Here is a 25,549-nt window from a genome sequence, read left to right on the forward strand (position 1 = left end):
CCTCAACATTTTTATTTCTTCTCCATGGATTTTAATACCTACTCCGAATTTTTCTTTTTTTTCCCTTCACTGCTTGCTCAGCATACAGATTGAATAACATCGGGGAGAGACTACAACCCTGCCTCATCATTTTTAAATACCTATTTTACATGCGGTGTAACACAAAATATTGGTATGAGTAAATTCCTACATTATAATCTAACACTTGATGGCTTTACAGAGCACACCACAAAAAACTGCCTGCTGCATCCGCTTTCACCCACAGAGTGTTACACACTGACTGCTGTGCACCCAGCGCTCTCTTCCTCCAACACTACAATCTCACACCAGAAGCAGTATATTTGGTTCTGCGGTCGTGCAAAGTCGGTGATCCGCTTTATAGTCCCCATCAGAGACATACTTCGTTTAGAATATAATAGTTTAATTTTAGTTTACATTAGTATCATTACAAAGTTCAGGTGCCATTATTCGGGTGCCACATATAAGTGTACCCCAGTAGACTCCTTTCAACCTGTACAACTCTACATAAAGTAAGCAAAAGACGTTACTGCTCCTCTTGCAGCAGTATGCAATAGGTCGCAGGAGGAGCGAAACGTTTTCCGAGATTGAAAAAGTACGCAACTCTTTCGTTTTCAAGACCGTTCGTCAAACAGACGCACAAAATTACAGGCCTATATCGTTGACGTCCCTACGTCGTCGAAACTTGGAACACATTTTGGAGCCGTGCGTGGCTCATGTTCGTGCCATCTATTGTGTAACATCTTGTTTTACCGTACGGCCGCCTCGTCATTTTAAATTTCAATTACTGGTGTCACTGAATTACTTTCTTGCCTGCCATGAATGGCACACCAGCGCGTATCGATATTTGCCCTGCCGTATTATCTTTGCTGGACAGCTATGACTTCCCGGTCGTCGTGTGTCGTGAAGTGAGATCGCACCTTGGAGTCGTTGAGTTGGAACGCGGCAGAAGTGCAGTCGGGACATAGCAGCAGTCGGGGACAGAGCGACAGGGAGGCGCGGACAGCCAGTACTCGCCGACGGCTCGCGACACAGGATGAACTGTCCGACGGACCGAGATGGCAGCGGGATCGACCATTGGAAGGTCGTTCAGTTGATCGCCTCTTTGGGCGACGTGTATTTGGTCTTTTGACCGTTTCTGGGCCTCGTCACTGGGCCATCTTGCTGGACGTGGCTCGGTTCCTTCTTGTGCAGAGACGTCGTGGCCACTGGGCAAGAGTGACTTCTGCATGATTGAGTCCGAGCTAGTGTGCCCGGATAGTCAAGACTCGCCTGACTGTTGCTGACACACACGGTTGGAGTGGCAACGACCTTGGTTGGTTATTGGTCGCTCTTCTGGTCAGACGACATATGTTTTGTCACCCACCGTCTTTCGGTTTGGTGTGTGTGTCCGCGTGTGATTTGTTCTAGTTGATCATCAGTGATTCGTTTTACGAGTGTTCGAGTTACTTGTGGCAGTGTTTCGTGGAATACTGTGTACCCTGTGTCAGTTCCACTGAGCTATGCTTTAAATGCTGTAATGCTGTCTACGCACTGCAGTAGCAAGTTGGTCGGTTGCGACAGAGCAGCGAGTGCGTGTTTTCTTACCGTGTTCATGCTGTCGCCACCGTGGCGATGATCATGTATCTCAGTAGTTATTGTGCCTTTGCTTATTAACACACCAGTATTTAAAGATGAGTGTTACTGGTCTCTTTGCCTCGCTGGCATTTTGGTTGTAGTGCCGTTGGTCTGGTGACCGAAATCAGGTAGCTGGTTGGTTCATCGGTTGTCTGTCGGCTGGGTTGCCTTCCGATTAAGAGATTGTTGGTCAGCCTATCTGTCTAGCGTAAACGGGCGTTAGTGTTACAACTCCAGACCGACCCTTGGAAGCTTCTGAGCGCCGTTCCGCGTCTGTTACATAAAGTTTTAGTATTTTGGTTAATGTGTGACCTTCAGGCGAATTTTAATATACCCTGAATTAATGTTCTTATCTTGCTCTTAAAGCATGAGGTTGTTATCTTTTCTATGGGGCCTCCAGCCGAATTTGTTTATGAGATGTTTTAAGATAAGACTTTCTGCCTTTAAAATTGAAACTCCTTTCTAGGCCTTAAGCCGTTAAACATATTTTATTGATTTTTGACCTTCATCCGAGTATTAATGTCTCTTAAATTAATGTTCTTGTCTCGCCCTTAAGTCATTAGATTGTTATTCTTAATATTACATGAATTGTTTTATGGTACGGCCTTCTGCCTTTTAAAATAGAAACTTTTCTTTTAGGGCATAAGCAGTTAAATTATCTGTTGATGTGTGGCCTTCATCCGATTGTTGATACTTTTCAATTAATGTTCTTGTCTTGCTCTTAAGGCATAAGATTGTGATGCTTTAGTTTGCTTGAAATGTTTTAACATGAGGCCTTCTGCCTTGGCATTGAAACTTTTCTTATTGCTTAATATGCGGCCTCCATCCAAGATTCGTTAGAATTAAATTGCTAAGGCCTTCAGCCTGTTTAGATTGAAGATTTAAAAAATATTTTTGCGTGAAATTCCAGGAGAACCTTGTATGTCAATATCTTGTTTAGGTCTTGCGTCTTGGCTTTTGAGTGTGGCCTTCAGCAGATGTACAGTTAATTAAAGGAAGACGATGAAGATTTTGAGTGTTTTACTTCCTTGCTGTAATACTGTGTGTTGATAAAGAGAGTTTGTATGTTGAGTGCAACTGACAGGAACTCATTTTGGCCCCTTTCCACAACCTAATCCGCTCTGGCCTGATAGTCCAGGCATTTCAATTTTATTTTCGAGTGTTGTGATATTTCTGGAGATTAAAAATATTCTCTGCAGGAACCAACCCGGATTCCGCAAACAAGGACCATATGCATCCAAGCCCGCTCTGTTCCTCAATGAGACTCAGAGGGCAGCAGATACCGGTGACCAAGTTGATACCGTATGTACTCAATTCCACAAGGTGTTCTGCACAGTTCCACACTGTCGCCCCATGAACAAAATGTGAGCGCACGGAATATCAGATGAGCTTTGTGACTGGAGAGAACTGTTCCTAGCAAACAGAACACAGTATATTGTTCTTAAAGGATAGCAATCTTCTGACGTAAAAGTGACGTCGGCTGTACCCTTAGCCAGTGTTAAAACCATCAATTTTAATTATATACAGATTGAGGCAGCTAAGACCGACCGACTAAATATTTCCAGAATTAATAAATATATCTAGGTGCGGTTTTCGCCAGCTTGTAGCAGACAATATGGCGAATATCCTGAGATAACCTAAGATTCGTAAGTAATTCTTATCACTTACAGTCGCCAGTTACGACACCGACTTCGTTTTTTCTTTCTAAAGGAACTAAATACTATCTTCTGTGGCATTTGAAGGAAGCTTCTGAGAGAATATCAACGACTTAGCATGTATGGGACTTGATCAAATAGTATCAAGATAACAGCGCCGCAAACCACTTCTCCACCGTCGGGAGAAGTACACACAAACGTGTGCCCTATTATACGAAATATAAGCAGACACGTCACTCATGTATTGCTCTTGTGATTATCTGTGCTCTTGAAGCCCATCTTTCGATGTTCTACTGTTGTAGCAATTAGGTAATTTGCCCTTAAAGCTACTGAGGCATTCATAATGTATACGGCAGTTGAAAAACTGACTATCGTTTTGCCGAACATTTGTGCTCAGCAATCTCCACATGGTGTCGAGTATTCACGATCTGCCTTTCTAAACGTCATAAAAAAGTCTAGAAATGGGAAATGTGGTGAATGAAATACGCAAGGAAAAAGAAGAACATCTGATGAAGCAAATGAAACTACATTTTAGCAATAGTAATACTCAATGCATATGTTTCTCAGAGGCACCTCAGAAGTGCGAGAGGGATCAACCAAACGAGTATTCTGCGAACTCTACGTTCCATCGCATTTCATCCTTTCACACTTCTCTTCATTTACAGAGTCATGGTAGTGACTTCAAAAGTTGGTTACAGTTATCCAAATGCCATCTACGAAAACTGAATTGTGATGCTGCATATCTATGTAAAATCTCGTTTCAGGAAGAAGCTTTGTTACAGACCACGGGCAAGTCAATCTTCGGAATATATACTTATCGTCAGTTAAAAATCCACACTGACTCAAAGAAAACAATAACGCTCTTGGTTTATCAACATTTGGCTCGTGTTTTTCAAGACCCACATCATTAGCCTTGTTTTCTTCGTGGACATCTAAATAGACTCAGATATCCTGAGTTCATAAGGTATGCTGCTGCCGCAATTACTGGTAGACATCCCAATGGACATAAAGCACATCTGGACAGCAGTGGAACGGCCGTTCCTGAGACGCAAAATGCTCTGCTCATTCACCACACATAACACTACTGCACTTTTTATCTCTCGTTTAAATGCAGCCAACTGCAGGTGGTGGCTCACTTCGATAGCAATGACGTGGGTCGCTTTGGATCGGGAGAGGTTCTCTCTGGTTCCGAGCGGCTAACAGGTGCGGCCAGTCTTGCTTGCGAGATGATAGCAGAGCTGACCATTTGCAACATAGTCGACAGGACCGACAGCGGCCCTCTGGTACAGAGCTGAGTGGAGGGTCTGAATCAGAGGCCCAAACGGTTCTGTGACCGTGTAGGCTGCAGCCTCCTCGGCTTGCGCCATAGGATGGTTGGGTTTCGGGACCCGCTGAATAGGTCACGAGTCCACTGCACGCAGGAGGTGGCTACACGGGTAGCAGGGGCTGTGGGGCGTCGACTGTGCGGTTTTTTAGGTTAGAGGGTCTCGCGAAAACACAGAAAGGGCTTCAGTTACCAAGAGTTCAGGTCGAACACGGGAAGAACGTAGATACAGGAACCATCGGTATAACAGTTGTAAATTTTCGTAGCTGTGTTGGGAAAGTACCAGAGCTCCAAGCGCTAGTAGAAAGCGCTGATGTTCAAATCCTTATAGGCACTGAAAGCTGGCTAAAGCCGGAGACAAGCTACGGCGAAATTTTTGCGAAGACCCTAACGGTGTTCCAAAACGATAGGCTAACACAGTAGGCGGTGGGGTGTTTGTTGCTGTTAGAAGTAGTTTACCTTGTCGCGAAATTGAAGTATATAGTTCCTGTGAGTTAGTATGGGTAGACATCATTGTTGGCAACCGGCATAAAATAATAATTGGATCCTTTTACCTATCTCCCAATTCAATTGATACATTTGCTGAAAGGTTTAAAGAAAACTTGAGTTTAATATCTAACACGTACCCGACTCATACAATTACAGTGGGTTGTGACTGTAACTTACTCTTGATATTTTGGCCAAATTACATCTTTAAATCCGGAGGTACGCCTAAAACATCATCCGAAATTGTGCTAAATGAATTCTCCGAAAAATATTTCGAGCAGTTAGTTCATGAGCCCACGCGAATAGTAAATGGTTGTGAAAACACACTTGACCTCTTAGCCACAAATGATCCTTAGCTAATAACAAGCATCAAAACAGATACATGGATTAATGAACACAGGGTTGTCGTAGTGAGGCTGAATATTGTAACCCGCAAACATTCCAAAAATAAACGAAAAATATACCTACTCAAGACAGCAGATAAAAATTCGCTTGACGCCTTCCTGATAGACAATCTCCACTCTTTCCAAATTAACAATGAAAGTGTAGGCCAGATGTGACTGGAATCCAAATAAGTAGTATCGGCAGCAATTAAGTGATTTACACCAAATAAATTAACAAAACAGGTCAGAACACTGCTACAGAAACAACGAAAAAAAGATGCTAAATTTAAACAGACGCAAAATCTCCAAGGTTGGAAATATGTACAGAAGCTCGAAATTTAACGCGGACTTAAATGTGAGATGCTTATAATAGTTTCTACAGTGAAACTTTGTCTCGAAACTTGCCAGAAAATCCAAAGAGATTGTCGTTATATGTGAAGTATGCTAGCGGCAAAACACAATCAATGCCTTCTCTGCGCGACCATAATGGAGATACTATCGAAGACATTGCTGCCAAAACAGAGTTACTAAACACAGTCTTCCGAAATGCTCTCACAAAAGTAGACGAAGTAAATATTTTAGAATTCGAATAAAAAACAGATGCCAACGTGAGTAACGTAGACGTAGATATCTTCGGAGTGTTGGAGTAATTTAAATCACTTAATAAAAGCAAATCTTCTGGTCCAGACTGTATACCAATTAGGTTCTTTTCAGTGTATGCTGATGCAGTAGGTCCATACTTAACAATCATATACAACCGTTCCCTCGACGAAAGATGCGTATTCAGAGACTGAAAAGTTACACAGGTCACACCAACATTCAAGAAAGGCAATAGGAGTAATCCAGTAAATTACAGGCCCATATCAATAACGTAGATATGCTGCAGGAATTTGGAACATATATTGTGTTCGAACATTATGAATTACCTCGAAGAAAACTGTCAATTGACACATAGTCAACATGAATTCAGAAAGCATCGTTCTTGTGAGACACAACTAGCTTTTTACTCGCATGAAGTGTTGAGTGCTAATGACAAGGGATTTCTGATTGATTCCGTATTTCTGAATTTGCAGAAGGCTTTTGACACTGTACTACACAAGCGGCTTGTAGTGAAATTGCGGGCTAGTGGAATATCGTCTCAGTTATTTGACTAGATTCGTGATTTAATATCAGAGAGGTCACAGTTCATATTAACTGATGGAAAGTCATCGAGTACAACAGACGGGGTTTCTGGATTTCCCCAAGGTAATGTTACAGGCCCTCTGATGTCCTTGATCTATATAAACGATTATGAGACAATCGGAGCAGCCGTCTTAAGTTGTTTGTAGATGACACGCTTGTTTAAAGACAGTAAAGTACACAGAAGATCAAAACATACTGCAAAACGATTTAGAAAAGATATCCGTATAACGAAAAGTGTGCGGTCATCCATATGAGTGCTAAAAGGAATTCGTTTAACTTCGGTTACACGATAAATCAGTCAAATCTAAAGCCCGTAAATTCAACTACTCAGGAATTCCAATTTCGAACAACGTAACTTGGAAGGATCGCATAGAAACTGCCTACACTACGCTTGTCTGTCCTCTTTTAGAATATCGTTGCGCGGTGTGGGATCCTTACCAGATGAGACTGACGGAGTACATCGAAAAAGTTCAAAGAAAGGCAGCACATTTTGTATTATCGCGAAATATGGGAGAGAGTGTCACGGAAATGATACAGGATTTGGGATGGACATCATTGAAACAAAGGCATTTTTCGTTGCCGCGAAATCTTCTCATGAAATTCCAGTCATCAATTTTCTCTTATGAATTCAAAAATATTTTGTTGACATCGACCTACATAGGGAGAGAAGATCACCGTGACAAAATAAGGGAAATCAAAGCCCGTACGGAAAGATATAGGTATTCGTTCTTTCCGCGCGCTATGCGAAATTGGAGTAATAGAGAATTGTGAAGGTGGTTCTATGAACCCTCTGCCAAGTACGTAAATGTGATTTGCAGAGTATCCATGTAGATGTAGATGTAGATTTGAGGAAATTCATTACGACGAAATATTACCATATAAAATTAGACGATATATTATGAGCACATATTAAGTTCCCCGTATGCGACACTGATCAAACAGTTGTCCTTTTGAGAATCGGTAAACAGCAGAAATTGCAATCTAATCCATCAATACAATCCGGACAGCGTTTTCCAAATATGGAAAAATGATCCGTTTGCAGGAACATTATCGTATCAACAAATTTCGAAGTACTATTCGTGGAACACGAGAGTCGGGGAAATTCAATCAACGGAGGATAGGATTTCCGCATGAAGGATAGGACGGTGTATTCAACAATACATCAATCGGTTAAGTATATGCGGTACAACCGAAAAACGCTGAATGCATCTAGTTGCGTTCACTGCAGAAAGATTATTCAGGTTTGGAAGTAATATTGTGACGCATAACATCGATAGGTGTCATTTGAAGACGTTCACACATCTTCGGCTACATTTGTGAAACACATCAACAGACTTATTAATAACTTGGTCTCTTAGACGATGACAGTCATTGGGAGCAATCACTGAGGGATGCTGCACACACGCATCAGCGGTTCAGGTGCCAGAGCTTTTTATAGTTATTCTAACGTCATTTAAACGATTAAATCCCAATAGACTGTGAGTAAAATATCGAGTCATGAGTGACGAAATTTCAGTTGGAGTGCAGAAAGAGATTCCTGATTTGGAAGTGAAGTGTAACGACGACATTTTTAATAAAGCCCTTATTGTGTTAGAAGATCGATATTTAGCCCGTAAGAAGTCACTCGAGGGTCTGGAGAGAACATTACGGGAGTAACATAGACATTTTACTGACGCTCTTAGGAGATTTTCGACCAATGCTGCCACTGATTCCTAAATCCAAGTCGGCAGATGAAATAAATAATGTGTAAAGAAGTGCCGCAGTGGCTCTACCGGTTCCCATGATCACCGAAGTTAAGCACTGTCGGGCGTGGTCGGCACTTGGATGGGACCGCCATGCGCTGTTGCCATTTTTCGGGGTGCACTGAGCCACATGATTCCAATTGAGGAGCTACTCGACCGAACAGTAGCGACTTCGGTCAAGAATACCATCATAACGACCGGGAGAGCGGTGTGCTGACCCCACGCACCTCCTATCTGCATCCTCCACTGATGATGACACGGCTGTCGGATGGTCCCGGTAGGCCACTCGTGGCCTGACGACGGAGTAAAGAAGTATATCATTTACAATCTGGTCAAAAAGACGAGAAACAATACTTCACTGATAACAGGAGATGCCGTAAACTTTTTTCGACTTGAAAACCGTACATCTCGCATTCACCCGCACTCTGACTAAATCATCGTAAGCAGTGAGTTGTGCAACGTAGTACACACAGAGAACCAACTCATACAAGAAGTGTATTTGCGTATAGGAAAAAAAACTACATACACAAAGAATGGTCGCGTGAGCGAACAGTTTTTGCAACAAATAATGACGCAATTCTGGAAACAAATCAGCGAAAACAGAATATGACGAAGGGGAAGAAAATATATTAAAATCCATTAATACATGAGCAAGATGAAAGCGTAAACGTCTCAACAGGTTCCTAAATTCGCTCAATCTTTCCGAGATGCCCTCACATTGCTTGAAAGCGATTGCTCAGAAACTTATACTCAACAATGTGAAAGTGTGCTTGAAAAAGCTTCTTAGCATCATAGAAGTGGAACTATTAACCAGAAAAAACGATAGATCTGCATTCAAACCACGAGTTCCACTCACTACAGCTAACTTATCACTGAGCTTCAGACACCTCTAATTTCCGGTGAGATCGGAATATATCATGATTATGAATAAACCAAGAGGGCGGTTCCAACGTTACGAAGTGAATTCGAAAGAATCGTGTTCGTCGCACGGACAACTATAGTAACAGATGAAGCGTTCACGGACTAGACAAGCACAAAACTTATTCCTTTTGCATCCGTAAGCAAAACACCAAACTTATTGTATAAGAATATATTTCGAATAAATTAAATACTGTTGTACAAATAAAAATGAAGAAAAAACTCTAAAAGTTGAAAACTGCCTTTTATTTCATACAAACGACATTAATTTGACATTTTCCTTCCAATTCAGAAAATAAATGGAGGGAAAGACCACGCGAAGAGCGTCTTTTCCAGCTATTATCTCATTAAAACTGAGAAGTTCTCGAAAGTGATTCATATAGAATTGAAAAGAACTGTCCCTACTTACTGTGTGAGCAGGTATAGCTGAGAAAAAGAGATAATTCGTTTCAAATATTTTACATTTTCCTACGAGCGTCTGCCTGTCTCTGTTCGTTTTCTGAAAATTGTTGTGAATAATACTTTTCGGTTTTTGCATGTACTACCGTTAATATAAGATCCGAAAGCAGGGCAGGGAATGCTGCTACTTTCAAAGACGTTTCTCTCCCTAGCTGACTACTTCACCCTTCGTGTTCCTTTGAGCAGGCGCTCTTACGTGTCACTTTTGGTTCCTCATCAATAATTCCTGCTTCCAAAAGCGGGACTAATTCGAAGCTGAATAAGAAATGCATAAAACATCTTCAGCTTCCCTTTTTCTGTTTCATGTCAGTCCGCAACAGGTGCGAAGCGATGCTCTGCCTTTTCTTGCGCAGAGAATTCCAAACTTCTGAAGCAAAAGGGACGCTGAAACAGAAATGGTGAAGGACTGTGTTACGCTAGCTACCATGCTATAAAAAGGCAACACTTGTTTTCATTGGAACAGCCATATGTTCTGTACAAACTCGAATAGAGATTTACTGAATAACAAAGAAAAATAGAAATTCACCGTACAAAATATTAGTCATCCAACTACAAGAGAACATAGGTCACTTTGGAGCACAGTTCATAGCAAATAACTGCTACAGGCGGTCCACTACCGCCGCATGAGTCGATTACTATATTATTACACCTGGGACAGAGGGCGCTTCGGTCGGCTTGTTGCGAGTTTTTGTGGTGGAGACGCTGAAACACGTGACAGTATGTGCACAACTGTCTCGAAATCTTTCACAGTGCGATGTGTTTTCCCTAGTCACCACTGTATTTGTTTACTGAAACTGAGCCGTGCACGACTCGTGTTCATGCCGGTTATTGCTTGTCATCTTGTCTTTACGGTTCTGTCTTATTCGATTTACTGGCGTCACTAAGTTACTGGCTTGTCTGCCTCGTGAGTGGCAGTAGCAGCGCTTATCGATAAGAGCACTGTTGTATTATCTTTGGAGCCACCGCTAGTATTTCCGGGTCGTCTTGTGTCGAGAGTTCAGTCGGGATGGAGCCGCAGTGAAATCCGGACAGCCATGACTCGCCCGATCGTTGCCGACACACATGACTTAAGTGTGAACGACCTGGGTTGTTCGTTCGCTCAGTCGTCTCATCGGACGATTTGTATTTGGTCGCCGACCGCTTCTGGGTTCTCTGTGTGTGTCGACTTGTGATTCGTTCTTATTGTTCCACGACTGGTTTTAGTATTGTTCGAGTTGTTAGTGGAAGTGTTTTCGCAGAGCCATGTATGGCTTGTGTGGTTTGACTGAGCAGTTATTTTAATGCTATCTGTGTGCTGAATTGGGACAGTCAGTTGGGACACAGCAGTAAGCAAGTCTCTGGGGCCGTTGGCGGCGTGCACGCGCTGTCGGGTTGCGAGAGCGACAAGTCGGTTGCCCACCGAACCTGGACGCTGAAGTTGAGTCATCAGTCAATCTGTTATGAAACCTCAACTATTGTGACATCTCTTCATTCATTTAGGGGTTGTTGCCCCCTTGGCCGTTCAGGCTAGCAGCATCGTATGATGTGTTGGAGTCAGCGAAATCTTGCAGCTGTCTTCCTATATTGTGATTACTTATTAAATTGTCTGTTACTTATCAGTGAAGTGCACCAGCGGTATTTTCTACCCTGTGGCCATTAACGCTCCAGTTGGCTGCCCTGGTCGTTAGCATAGTTTGTAGGCAGTGTGCCCTTTCCTCGTCGTGTTGTTACCGTCCAGCATGGCGTGTAGTCCGACAGCCTTTTAAGTTGTTTGGTTCATATTTGCTTATTGTTTCCCTGGCTGTTTTTAGACGCCAATTTCTGCACTCGTAGTGTTGTGATTTGTTCTAGTTGTTTATTAGTGATTAGTTTTACAAATGTTCGAGTTTCTTGTGGCAGTGTTTCGTCGAACATTGTGTACCCTGTGTCTGTTCCACTGAGCAATTCTTAAAATGCTGTAATGTGTAATGCTGTCTATGTACTGCAGTAGCCGGTTGGTCGGTTGCGACAGAGCAGTGTCCATGCTGTTCCATCGTCACTTGTACGTCATAATATTTCAAATCTTAAAATATTCTAAATGAATTAAAAGCCATGTAGATGGAAACAAACTTCACACAACTAATATGTGAACTAATCTGAAAAAAAAAAAGTGAAACACATATGAGGGGCGTTTGAGAAATCTGTGCAAAGTCCGAAAGATGGCACTACCGGCGCGTTACGAGGTCATGTTTAGTTAGTATTATCTTTGGAAAGAACGCACACCAAGTTTCAGCCATATTAGTCGTTTTTTTCTTTGTGTTTGGCATTCGTGTGAATCAAGGGAGTCGATTGATTGTCAAAAAATGGACGAAGAAGAATTTCGTTTGGTGATTAAACATTACTTTATTAAAGGTAAAACGCCTCATGAGACTAAAGAGAAGGTTGATAAACATTACACTGACTCTGCACCTTCGATTAGAACAGTTTATAAGTGGTTTAAAAATTTTCGGAGTGGCCATAAGGGCACAAATGATGCTGAACGTTCTGGACGCCCTGCGGAAGTTACGACTCCAGACATCATTGATAAAATCCATGAAATGGTGATGGATGATAGAAGAGCTAAGATGTCTGAGATTCCTAGTGCTGTGGGCCTCTCGAATGAACGGATACATAATATTTTGCGTAAACATTTGGACATGCCAAAGCTATCCGAAACATGGGTTCCGCGATTGCTCACGCATGACGAAAAACGGAATCATGTGAAGTGTTGCAAAGGTGGTTTGCAGCTGTTCAGTAAGAATCTGCAGGACTTAAACGTCGTTTCGCCACTGTGGATGAAACATGGATACACTACTATACCCCTGAGACCAAACAACTATATACACAATGTGTTACCAAGGGAGAATCTGCACCAAAAAAGGCGAAGACCGTCCTTCGTCCGCCGGCCGAGGTGGCCGAGCGGTTCTAGGCGCTACAGTCTGGAACCGCTTGACCGCTAGGTCGCAGGTTCGAATCGTGCACCGGGCATGAATATGTGCGATGTCCTTAGGTTACTTAGGCTTAATTAGTTTTAAGTTCTAGGGGACTGATGACCTCAGAAGCTAAGTCCCTTAGTGCTCTGAGCCTTTTGGACAGTCCTTCGACCGGAAAGGTTATGGCGACTGTGTTTTGGGATTCACAAGGGATAAACCTCATCGACTATCTGCAAAAGGGTAAAACTATTACCGGTGTGTATTATTCATTGTTACTGGACCGTTTGAAAACCAAGCTGGAAGGAAAACACCGACGATTGGACCGCAAAAAAGTCCTTTTCCATCACGACAATGCACCAGCATACACCTGAGCAGTTGTGCTCACAAAATTAATAGAAACAGGATTCCAACTCGTTTCACCTCCCCCCTATTTCCAGACTTGGCTCCCTCGGACTACTATTTGTTCTCCAATTTGAAGAAATGGCTGGCGGGACAAAGATATCATTCAAACGAGGAGGTGATTTCAGCAACTAATAGCTTTATTGCAGACTTGGACAATTCTTATTATTCGGAAGGGATCAACAAATTAGAACAGCGTTGGACGAAGTGTATAAGTCTAAAAAGAGACTACGTCGAAACTTAAAAAAGGTTTACCCCAAACACGTAAGTAGCTTTTATTTTTCCGCGGACTTTTCAAACGCCCCTCGTATATTGGTTCTATTGCAGTAACGGTGCAGTTAGCCATGGTTATTTATAAAATAGTTGTAATTGTTAACTCTGAACGTTCACCGCTTGAATAATACAAATGTATGATAATTTACAAACAATTTCACTCTGATGTACCTGGTGGACCCTCTATTATTATTATTATTATTATTATCATTATTATTAATGCTATACAGAAAACAGAAGTAAATAAATATCGTGGGCCGTATTTGTGCCATGATGAAAGGTGCCGGGAAAGGAAAGGAAACTGAGGGGGAGGGGGGAGGGGCAAAATAATTTAAGTTTCAGAAGAGGCGTGCGAAGGAAAAAGTTTGAGAACTCTTGCTCCATGGCATTGACCCCTTACTTATCTTGCATTTATCGCAAATTTCCCGCCCAGAGCAAAGGCCCAAGCGACATGGAAGAAGCACAGGAGGCTCCTACATATAAGAAGAGTAACAGAACTAACACGCAAAATTAGAGACAGTTTGTTGCAAAATTCCTGAACATATTCTCAATTCGAATATAACAAATTTCCTTGAGACAGTAAAGCCTCCGTCCATGAATCATCAAAGTTTTGGAAAGCATAGATAGTGCGAAACTCAGGTTCCCCTTTTCTCGCATAATGTCCTGCGAACTACGAATGAAGGGCGACAGGCTGTTCCATGATCCTAGACTCACAAAAATCATTTGACACGGTGTTTCACTGCAGACTATTAACGACATTACAAAATCACTGTCTGGACAGGCCTTGAAGGCCCAACGGTAGCGACTGGCTGCCATGTCATCCTCAGCCCTTAGGCTTCACCGGGTACGGATACGGAGGGGCATGTGGTCAGCACACCTCTCTCCATGCCGTTGTCAATTTACGTGGCCGGTGCCGCTACTTCTCAGTCACGTAGCTCCTCAATTGGCCTCACAAGAGCTGAGTGCACTCCTCTTGCCAACAGCACTCGGCAGACCCAGACGGTGACCCATCCAAGTGCTAGCCAAGCCCGACAGCGCTTAATTTCGCGATCTGACGGGGACCGAACCAGTGTTACCATTGCGCTAAACCGTTGGCATCGACAGTACAAGCATAAGGAATAATATCCCAGATATCTGAGTGGTTCTTAAGTAACAGAATGTAGTATAATGTCTGCGGCTGCGAGTGTTCATAAGAGAAAAGGATTTTGTCAGGAGTGTCCAAGGGAAATGTGATAGGACCACTTTTATCTTCTAAATACTTAAATAATGTGGTAGACAGAGTGAGCACCAGTGTGCAGCTGTTTGCTGATGATACTGTGGCGTACGATAAGGTGTCGTTGTTGAGTGACTGTAGGAGGATACAAGATGAGTTAGACAAAACTTCTATTTGGTGTGATGAATGGCAGCTAGCTCTAAATGTAGAAAATTGTAAGTTAATACAGATGAGTAGGAAAGGCAAACCCTTAATGTTAGACTGTAGCTTTGTTAGGTGCTGCTTGGCGCAGTCAGGCCGATTAAATATCTGGGTGTAACATTGCTAAGCGATATTGAACGGGCATGTAAGGGTTGAAGCAGGAAAAGCGAATGGTCGGCTTCGGTTCATTGGGAGAATTTTAGGACAGTGTGGTTTATCTGTAGAGAAGACCGCATGCAGGAGAGCAGCGCGATCCGTTCCTGGGTACTGGCCAAGTGTTTGGGATACGCACCAGCTAGGCTTAAAGGAAGACATCGAAGCAATACAGAGGCAAGTTGCTAGATCTGTTACCGGTAGGTTTGAACAACACGCAAGTAGTAGGGAGATGCTTTGGCACGTCTAATCGGTATCCATGGAGGGAATGTCACTTTCTTTCTGAAGAACACTATTGAGAAAATTTAGAGAACGGGAATTTGAAGCTAACTGCTGAATGTTTCTACTAACGCCAACATATATTTCGCGTAAGGACCACGAAGATTAGGTAAGAGTAAATTACTGCTCGTACAGAGACATATAGGCAATCGTGTGCGAGTGGAACAGGAGAGTACACGATTAGTAGTGGCACAGGGTAACCTCACCACGCACCATATGATGGCATGCTGCGTATGTGTGTGCATTTAGATGTAGATGCAGAACTGAGGGAAGTAGACTCCTGTTCAAAAGGGTAACGTTCAAATCCCCTTTCAGGCATCCTGAGCTATTTTCTCGATTGTTCCTTCAGTTACTTCAGGTTAATGTCAGGATACTTGAATTCTTCTCCGTTTTAGTATAGTCGATGTGATCCATTTCTTAATACCACCGATTTCGAAGGGACTTTACACTTTTCTAGTCCACTTTCATTCACAAGTCGTTTTACGTTGTGTTTGACAGAAAAGAATACAACTAAGTCAAATAATTTGTATGTGTGAAATACAGAAGGATTTTCATGTCTGTGTAGTCGTGTGCGCTGTTCCACGGGACGACAAGTGGACAACACGAGTTGCTCACGTTGTGTATGCTCATGGAGACATAATGCGAGAGGCGTGTCCCCGGAAATTGGCAGCGCGCGGCCCACGCCGCTGGGAGGGGAGGAGCACGAGTTAGGTTAGTGCACGGCGGATGCCTCTCTCTCTCTCTCTCTCTCTCTCTCTCTCTTTCTCTCTGTTGTGCGTGTATGTGTGTTTGTGTGTGTCTCAGCTATCCTCCTCGTCTCTCTCTCTCTCTCTCTCTCTCTATCTCTCTCTCTCTCTCTGTGTGTGTGTGTGTGTGTATGTGTGTGTGTGTGTGTGTGTGTGTGTGTGTGTCAGCTGTTATCCTCGTCTCAATACTTTCGCTGTTTACAGCGCAGATGACGTTTGTCATGAGTGACTTTCAGGTTGACAGTCAAGGTCGAAATTGTTATAATTCGCCGCGATCTCCTCCTACGCTAAATGTCTTCGAGCAATAATTGTTTCAATTGGTCGATTTCGTTTTTGGAGTTCCTCGAAAATATGAAAAATATACAGCTAAAACTAACTAAACGTCTTTTCTGTGCTGAATTTTGTTTTCAGCCATAAAGTTCTTTAGATCTGGGAAGTCAGACGATTGCCTATGTTGGAGGCACACTGTTCCAGTGAAAGAACGGGTCTTTGCATGTTTTCATCAGCATCCTCTAGCATACTTGCGTAATATTTAAACTTTAACAATTGAAGCAGATACAAGAATTAAACTTTCTGGTCTACATTATCACAGGTTCGGATTTTCTGTATAAATCTAACATTTCGTCCCAAGCTTCAGGGTGGCAAACCTGGCTCGCATTCCGTACGTTACTCGTTGCTGAATGAAATGAAATTTTGCAGGAGGGATCCTCTCGAGCGACAAGTTACTTCGTGGGTTTTTGAAATTCGAGCGCCGTTGTCCTTTGTCGGTTGTCATACTATAGCGGTACCGCCTCGCTGTGCGAAACTGGTTCTCTTCCTCTTTAGTACTTGAAGCGGGGTACCATCGAGCTTAACATTTACCTCTTTCTGATTGAAAGTATAATCGCGTTGGCGATCTCTATTGTCTCTCCGTACAGCCTGCTATAGCACACGCCCATGGTTGCCAATATCTCGGTCTTGTCAAAGTACAACGTTTGATTCCCTGCCTGCACTGGGTGTTCGGTTACAGCTGATCTATCTGTTTCTCCCCATCGACAGTTGCATTTAAGCCTCTTCATTCGTTTATCCATCGTTTTCTTCTTTGTGCCAACGCACAACTTACCACTTCTTACATGGCATTCAATATACTTCTCTTCTCTCTCTCTCTCTCTCTCTCTCTCTCTCTCTCTCTCTCTCTCTCTCTTGTGACGCGAGCATCCTTGGCCAGCTTTAAAGCTGACTGTTGATGGATCCACAACCGCACCAACTTTTGCACTTCCTCGTCCAACTGAAACAGACGTCCATGTAGGTCTTTCTTCAGGTCGCTGAAGATGTAAAAGGCCATGCGGTGAAAAAGCCGGGCTGTATAGAGAACACTGCACCGTTTTCCAACCAAATCACTGAAGTGTAGTCTTCGTCCAATAGATAGTGTGGGTACTGGCGTTATCGCACAACAGGATGATTCCGTCAAACATCATTCCGACAGCCAGAGGGCAAAAGGCAAAGCCAACAATGAAAACTTCCCACGTCTCCCCTGGAAAAAAAATCCAAAGCTGTTCACACAAGTTCCAGTAACGCCTTGATGGCCGTCTACGACTGCAGGCTCTGCTCTTCTAGTTCCTCGAGTGTGCAAGAACAATCAATCAATCAATACACAGCGCTATGAAGACAGTTTTAGAAGCTGCGACGCTCCATAAAGTCGAAACGCCCACGAATGCTGTAGAATGAAATCATCCCACCTGTCAATCCGACGAAGCTATGCTTCAATGATTTGGCTGGGGAACACTGCAGTGTCCTCCATACAACACAGATGTTTCACCAGCTAGTTTTCACATCTTCATGGAAGCATAGTCACCGGAATCGTACAGGACCAGGAGACGCTGGCCGACCGGCCGAGGTCGTCGACTGTGAGTCGCCGAGAACCACAAAAGACAACAACAGCCATGGACAAACAACAACACAACAGAATGACAAGTCTAGAATGTAAATCAAAATCGAAAGCCTAGACATAGTAATATTGGGACAAAGCAATGCTGCCTACAAGGAATGGTACGAGAGCACAATCAGAACATGACTGAGGTCTGGGCCCCTGCGCTGTTAGCTTTACAGCATGATCACAGGCGTCGATAGGCTGGCGCATGGGGCATGGCCCGTGCCTAGTGCTAAGGCGGCGACAGCAGCGATCTCCAATATTAGGAGCGCCGCCCAACGGCTGTCGTCTAGGCCCATTCATTCTGGCGTGCGTTCGAACCCTTCGGGCTGGGACATCAGATACCCTTCCCGAAACTGGCATATAGGGCCTGAAGCGCCCTGGATGATGTTTCAGGAGGGAACAGGTGACACAGCTGGTGTTCTGAGGAGCCTGCCGGCTGGGAGAAGGAACACGGGTCCTCAGGCAATGCGACTGTAGAGGGGATTAATGCAGCTGTGAGTCCTCAACCTCTAAACCCTCACCTGGACATAGATAAGTATACGCCTCGAAACTAGTGGTGCGCCCCATTTCAAGATCGAACAGAGACATCGAAGAGGCATGAAGGTCGTCAAGTTCCCTGAAGGTAACTGTGTCTAAGGCGATCTGAAATTTGTCCTTTATGGAGGACACAAATAGCGATAAGGCATCCAGGCCGAAAATATTGCCAGCTGAGTGACTATTGACTATTACCGGCCATGTAACCTCATTGTATATAGTAGTAGTAGTAGTAGTAGAGGGGTTTTGGGCGCACGACAGCAAGGTCTTCAGCGCCCGTTCAGTAACTTAGTGAGGCGGGTGTCAAGAAAAATCCCAGAACAGGAATATAAAACGGAACAGAAAACATGGGTAATAATCGTCGAAAAACATGTGCTCACCCACACCAAAGCGTGGGATGAAGCAGAGCGTCAGCAGTAAAACATGGACAACACAGGAAGAAAATGATAGAGGAAGCTAAAACAATGTAGCAGATGGAAGTGGCTGGCTGACCGCAAGGAAAAAAGGGGAGGAGTCAGCCACTCTGCAATACACTAAAACCTCCAGCCTAAAATTTTAGGCCAGAGTCCAGACACATCACAAAACTTAAAAACCCTAGACACACACGTCTCATCATTAGCTGAAACAGAAGGCAGATCCCCAGCAATTTGTGCTTCTGCCCGTGCATCACGGTTTAAAATGCAGTCTGTTAAAATGTGCCGGACAGAGATGTGCACACCACAAGCATCACAAAACGGTGGATCCTCCCGCCGTAATAAAAAGCTATGTGTGAGAGAACTGTGCCCGATCCGAAGACGTGTGAGGGCCACCTCCTCCCGCCTGAGCAACCGGCAGGAGGAACGCCACGGTCGAGTGGTTGACTTTATCAACCGCAGTTTATTGGCCGTCACCGCCAGCCATTCGTCCTCCCACAACTCCATGCACTTCCTGTGGAGTGCAGCGATGACTGCTACAAGGGAATAGGACACTGGACCACATCCTGCTCTCTGCAGGCCTCCTTGGCAGCCCGATCGGCCTGTTCATTGCCCCAGATGCCGACATGACCAGGCACCATCAGAAGGATACTTCTGTACCCCGCCGTTGGAGCAAGTACAGTTGGTCATGTATCAGCTGGACCATCGCCTCAGTCGGATACAGGTTCTGCAGTGATTGTAAGGCACTAAGAGAATCGGAGCAGAGAAGAAATCGATCGCCCCGAACACGATTCATCTGCTCCAGTGCCTTCAGGATCGTGTGGAGCTCCGCTGCGAAAACGGTATATTCAGCAAGGAGGCGAATCCGGGTAACTTGATCAGGGAACACTACAGAACAACCAAGGAAATTCTCCTGTTTGGAGCCATCAGTGTACACGACAGTGAAACCGTTTGGCACATCTAAATTGTTAAAAAACAGACATTGGAATGCAAAATCTGGTGTGCGATCTTTCTTAAAATTAGTCAAATCTAAAATAAGTTTGGGTCTCCGGAGGAGCCAAGGGGGGGATCTGCTCCAACCGCGACGCAAAACACGAAGACCAGCCGTAGACATCGCAGCGAGGCAATCCTGTGCGCGAATCCCATAGGGCTGCGTCGCACGTTGCCGGTTATGAAATAACTGTGCCAGAGGAGGCTGAGCAATGGCAGGGTATGCAGGGGTGTATGGTGTGGACAAAGTTTTATACGCCTGGCGCACTGTAAGTAGCCGTCGCCGCATATGAAGTGGCGGTTCACCAGCCTCTGCACAGAGGCTTGGTATGGGGCTAGTTCGGAATGCCCCAGTGGCCAACCGAAGCCCTTCATGGTGCACTATGTCCAACATCTTCAAGTAAGAAGGCCTCGCAGACCCATACACCGTGCACCCATAATCGAGCCGAGATCGCACAAACGCCCTGTAAAACTGGAGCAGACAAGTCCTGTCAGCTCCCCATGTACTGTGGCTAAGACATTTTAAAATACTGAAAGCCTTAAGCGGCCTCCGTTTCAGGTCTTTAAGATGAGGTAACCACGTGAGCTTCGAGTCAAAAATGAGCCCCAGAAACCTCACCGTGTCTTTAAAAGTGAGAATAGTGTCCCTCATCCGCAACTCAGGAAAGGTTAAAATCGAACGAAAACGGTTAAAAAGAACACATACAGACTTCTCGGTGGAAAACTTAACCACTCTTCCGCGCCCAGTCATCCAAACGTCTAATCGTAAGTTGCAACTGACGAGATGTCGTTGCAAGGCTTGAAGAAGAGCAAAACAAAGAGAAATCATCCACAAACAAAGAACACTGGACAGGACTTTTCACTATGGACGATGGCAAAGAGAGTCACACTTAAAACGCTACCCTGAGGGACACCGTTCTCCTGCTCAAAGCGATCAGACAGGACATCATCAATTCGGTATCTAAAATACCGTGGCGAGAGGAAAGACTGAATAAAAAGAGGAAGACAACCCCGAAAACCACATTCGTGTAGTTGCTCCAGGATGAGACGCCTCCAAGTGGTATCGTAGGCCTTCTCAATGTCAAAAAATACACCTAGAAGGTGATGACGGCGTAGGAAAGCTTGTTGTATAGCCGCCTCCAGTAGGGCCAGTTTATCGAAGGTGGAACGAAACCTCCTGAACCCACACTGAAAGCGACTAAGGAGTTGCCGGGATTCTAACATCCAACAAGGCGGCGGTTGGCCATCCGCTCCAAGGTCTTCCCTATGCAACTAGTGAGGGCAACACTACGGTAGCTACTCGGGCTCGTGCGGTCTTTCCCAGGTTTTAAAAAAGGGATTAAAACTGCCTCACGCCACGCGTCAGGAAAGTGACCCGACACCCAAATTCCATTAAAAAGTGCGAGGAGGATTTCTTTGTTGCGCATTGTGAGGTGCCATAGCATACTGTAATGGACGCTGTCGTGACCAGGGGAGGTGTCACGAGCTCTAGACAATGCAGAATCCAGCTCCCACATAGAAAATTGGCAGTTGTAAACTTCATGAGATGTGCACTGGAAGTTCAGACTACATCTCTCAGCAACGGCCCTATGGCGCTGGAAACCTGGATCCTGACTGGTTGTTGCAGCAACTGTGGCAAAATACACTGCCATAGTCTGGGCAATGTTTCGCGGATCCGTGTGGAGAGTGCCGTTATTCATTACAGCAGCTATGGGACACCTCCCTCCTCTGCCAGAAATTCTCCTGATGGTCTCCCACACAATGGAACTTTTGGTGGAACAATTAATGGTGTTCAGGAACTGTTGCCATGACCTCTTCTTGCTCTCACGATTAATGCGGCGACACCTTGCCCTCGCCACCCGAAATAGTGCAAGATTCTCAGCAGTCGGCTGAGACTTGAACCGACGCAGAGCTGCACGTCTGGTCCTGATGGCAGAGCGGCAGTCGGCACTCCACCAAGGCACAGGTGGCCTCTTCCGGGGGCCCATGGACTGTGGAATGGATACTGCAGCGGCGTGGTGGACCGTTTCGGTAATATGATCCACCCACACCTCAACAGTCGCACAGTGTTCGAATTGGGCCAACTGGCTATAAAGTGTCAAGTCAGCTCCACTGAGCACCCATCGTGGTGGTCTCCTTTCGGGGCCCACGCCATCTGGCAGGTGAATCCAGATGGGGAAATGATCACTGCCATGCAAGTCAGCGACCACTTCCCAGTTAGCACTGGTGGCAAGAGCTGGAGAGCAAAGCGAGAGATCAATGGCAGAGAACGACCCAGTCGCTGTGCAGAAATGAGTACTCTGTCCTCCATTGAGCAAGTAGGCACAGGATGACAGGAGAAGCCTCTCAATTGCTCTACCCCTGGGGCAGGTAATTGCAGAGCCCCAAAGCACATTGTGGGCATTAAAATCACCACAAATAATGAATGGTTGGGGGAGCTGTGTAAGAAGGTCGGTGAGGGCCACTTCATTAAGTGCCTCATGTGGGGGAAAGTAAAGTGAACAGACAGTCAGTGGATGACATACTTGCACAGACACAGCGACAGCCTGTAAAGTCGTCATAAGCGAGAGAGGCGAGGAGTGGTAGTCCGTCCTGACGAAAATACCTACACCTCCTCTAGCTCTCTCTCCACGCAGGTCGTCCTTTTTGTGGAGTGTATAGCCTCGCACTCAGGGGAGTATGAGGGATGGAAATAAGTCTCCTGGAGACAGAGAGAGTAGACGAAGTTCCTCCACATGCGCCCTGAACCCTTGCAAGTTCCACTGAAGTATGGGAGCCATTTATGTTGGGGGTAGCACCTTCATCTGTCTCTCCGACGGGGCGGGGAGACCGCAGCAGGTGGAGGGGCAGGTGTGCGGTGAGCTGATTGCCCCACGCATGCGTCGTATTCCATCAACTCTGGTGAAGAGTCAGATGAAGCCTCACGTAAAACAACAGCCGCATGGTCAGACGGTTTACCACGGGATTTGACCCGGTGTTGCTGCGGTACAGGAGCTTTCTGTGGTTTGGTGGGCTTTGGGGGAGCTGATGTGGGAGTGTTAATTGGCGCACTAGGCTTGGGAACAGCCTCAGCTGTTGGAGGCGACAGGGGCTCGCCCAAGTTCACCACTATAACTTTATCTGCCGTTCGAGTAGGGGCTACCGGCTCTGAAACACTGGCTGTGTTGCAAGTGCACTGACAGCTGCAGGTGTAGGTGCCAACACTCATCACCTCGGTCTGCGTTGAGGCATCGACTTTTGGAGTAGGCTTCTGAACCAGGAATGCGAAAGATGTAGCAAATGTGGGAGGTTGCATCGACTTATAGATCTTCTTGGCCTCACCATAGGGGATTCGCTTGGTTGTTTTGATTTCCTGGACTTTGCGTTCCTCTAAAAATATTCGGCAGTCCCTACTCCAAACAGGGTGGTTCCCAAAGCAATTAATACATTTAGCCGGAGACGAGCAACCAACTCCTTCATGAGCAGCCTTACCACAGTTGCCACAAGTCGCTTCGCCTTTACATCCTAAGGTGGTATGCCCAAAACGCTGGCATTTAAAACAGCGCACTGGGGTCGGGAAATAAGGCCTCACTCTAAGGCGAAGGAAGCCAGCTTTAACATATTCAGGAAGTTTTGTGCTACTGAAGGTCAGAATAAAGGAGTCGGATTTGACAAGATTGCCATCAACCCTCTTCCTGATGTGTTGGACATCAACGATACCTTCCGGAGCCCACTCACGTTGCAGTTCGTCCTTGGGAATGTCAACTAGATCCCGGCATGTCACAACACCTTTGCTGTAGTTCAAGGTGCTGTGCAATTCAGTGTCTACGGCATACTCTCCAAGACATTTAGCAGATTGGAGGTTATTTGCTTGCTGGGAAGTGGAAGTTTCCACTAGCAAGGTCCCATTACGTAAGCACTTCACCGATTTCAAGGAGCCACAGATGCCCTCCAATCCCTTTTGTATATAGAAGGGCGAAACCTTCTCAAAACTACCCTCCTTCCGTTTCACAATGAGAAACACATTCTGAGCACCAGAATGCATCCTGTTACTAAAGACTTCACTTGTCAAAGATGTGCTGCAGTCAGGGGGACTGACTGCACGAGCCCTCTTCAGAGACTGGGTGTTAGAACCCTCCAGCGGCCCACCCTTTCCGCTGGGAGGAGGAAAAGAGGATTTCGAAGGATCCATCTCGGTCCCACGAGCAGCTAGGGAACTAGAAGTCCACCTAGACACAGCCCCGCGTGCCTAGGTAAGCCTTATACAACTGAGGTGCGGCAGGTTCCCCAGAGGTTGCCCGCTAATGACTGTTCCACCTCAACAGCCATGCATCTCATCGGCGCGCAGCACACCTTGAGATTGAGGGGTTGTTTATAGAGGTTTATTCCATCCTCGCGATCCTGGCGGCCAAGCCAAGATCCCCACTCCCTGAAACACACAACATTCCACCGCCGCGCTGCACGGTGGTCGTTGAAGCATGCCCAGAGCTTACGGTGACAGGGGACTGGCGACGCTTACCAGTCCCCAGCTCAGGAACCCCGGGGTCGCCAAGCCCGTACCCAGCAAATGAATGCTGAGCCCCTGGGGGCTCATTATATATAGTTGTAAATGGACCTCAGAGAGGACTTGAGCTATTACTGTATGCAACCAACTTGTGGGAGGGTGGGGACAACGCTATTTAACCCAAACGATAGGATGTTGGGAGGTTCACCACGGAAACCGCCCTGGCGTGTCTACTCGGGAACGGACGTCCCGATGTGCAATCGTGAGATCAATAAACAACTCAGTGGCAGGGGGATTGTCCTGGGGAACAATGGCTTGGAGTTCATGCTCCGTCCCTTGATACAAAGGTGGAGTGATGTTCTACTGCCTTGATGCTTGACGGCAGGCATTTCCAAAACGGGTACAGTGCGCCAAGCGATTTGGACAGTCTACAATTCGGTACGTCAGTAAACAGTCACTACAAGATGGAAGACCCCGCTGCTTACGCCGACGTAGTGTGACTGGTTGCTCAAATGCCACTGACACGTCCGAAAGTGAAGAATAACGACGCTATCGCCAGGAAAGGACTTAAGAGAATTTTGACCCCTTGTCGCCCGTTGAACCGCTGCTACCTGGGGACGAGAATTGAGGTGATCAACAGCCATGGACGGCCTGTACTATCTCTAAACACTGCGCGCATTTCAAAATACCGTCCAAGGAAGGATTGTCCAGCTTGAGGTTGACGTCCCTCCTTCCGGATCGCGCCCAATTGTACCTCAACACCTCGAATCAAGGAATTTGCATATGAGGTTTAACAAGTCAGGGATGCGAAAGTGAAATCACAAAGTCGACTTAGTCCTTTCAAATCCGTGGCAAGCGATATGACTGATCCAGTTGCTATGGTATTATGGAACTGAAGGCACGATGCGACCACATGGAATCGTTGTGAATAATAGACAGCAGCAAACACAACTCCTCGAAGGTGAGTACAACCGGGTTTGAGAGGGGAGGGGAGCCAACTATTTTAGTAAGAAAAATGTCTCCAGGGAAGCCCAAGATAAAAGCGCGACCACTGGGGATAAGTTTGTCGATATCTGTACAGATGGAACAAAGGAAATTAGTGTATAGTTAATGAAGCTGTATACCTTATTACCAGGGACATTTAATACGTAAGGCAATACATTTCTTTCTCGCTCTTTTTAGGTTGAATAAATACGGAATTTGTTGTGGGACATCATGGAACAGTCCTGCTTTAGGCGC

Source organism: Schistocerca gregaria, chromosome 6 (genome assembly GCF_023897955.1).
Source record: "Schistocerca gregaria isolate iqSchGreg1 chromosome 6, iqSchGreg1.2, whole genome shotgun sequence".
Classification (NCBI taxonomy): domain Eukaryota; kingdom Metazoa; phylum Arthropoda; class Insecta; order Orthoptera; family Acrididae; genus Schistocerca; species Schistocerca gregaria.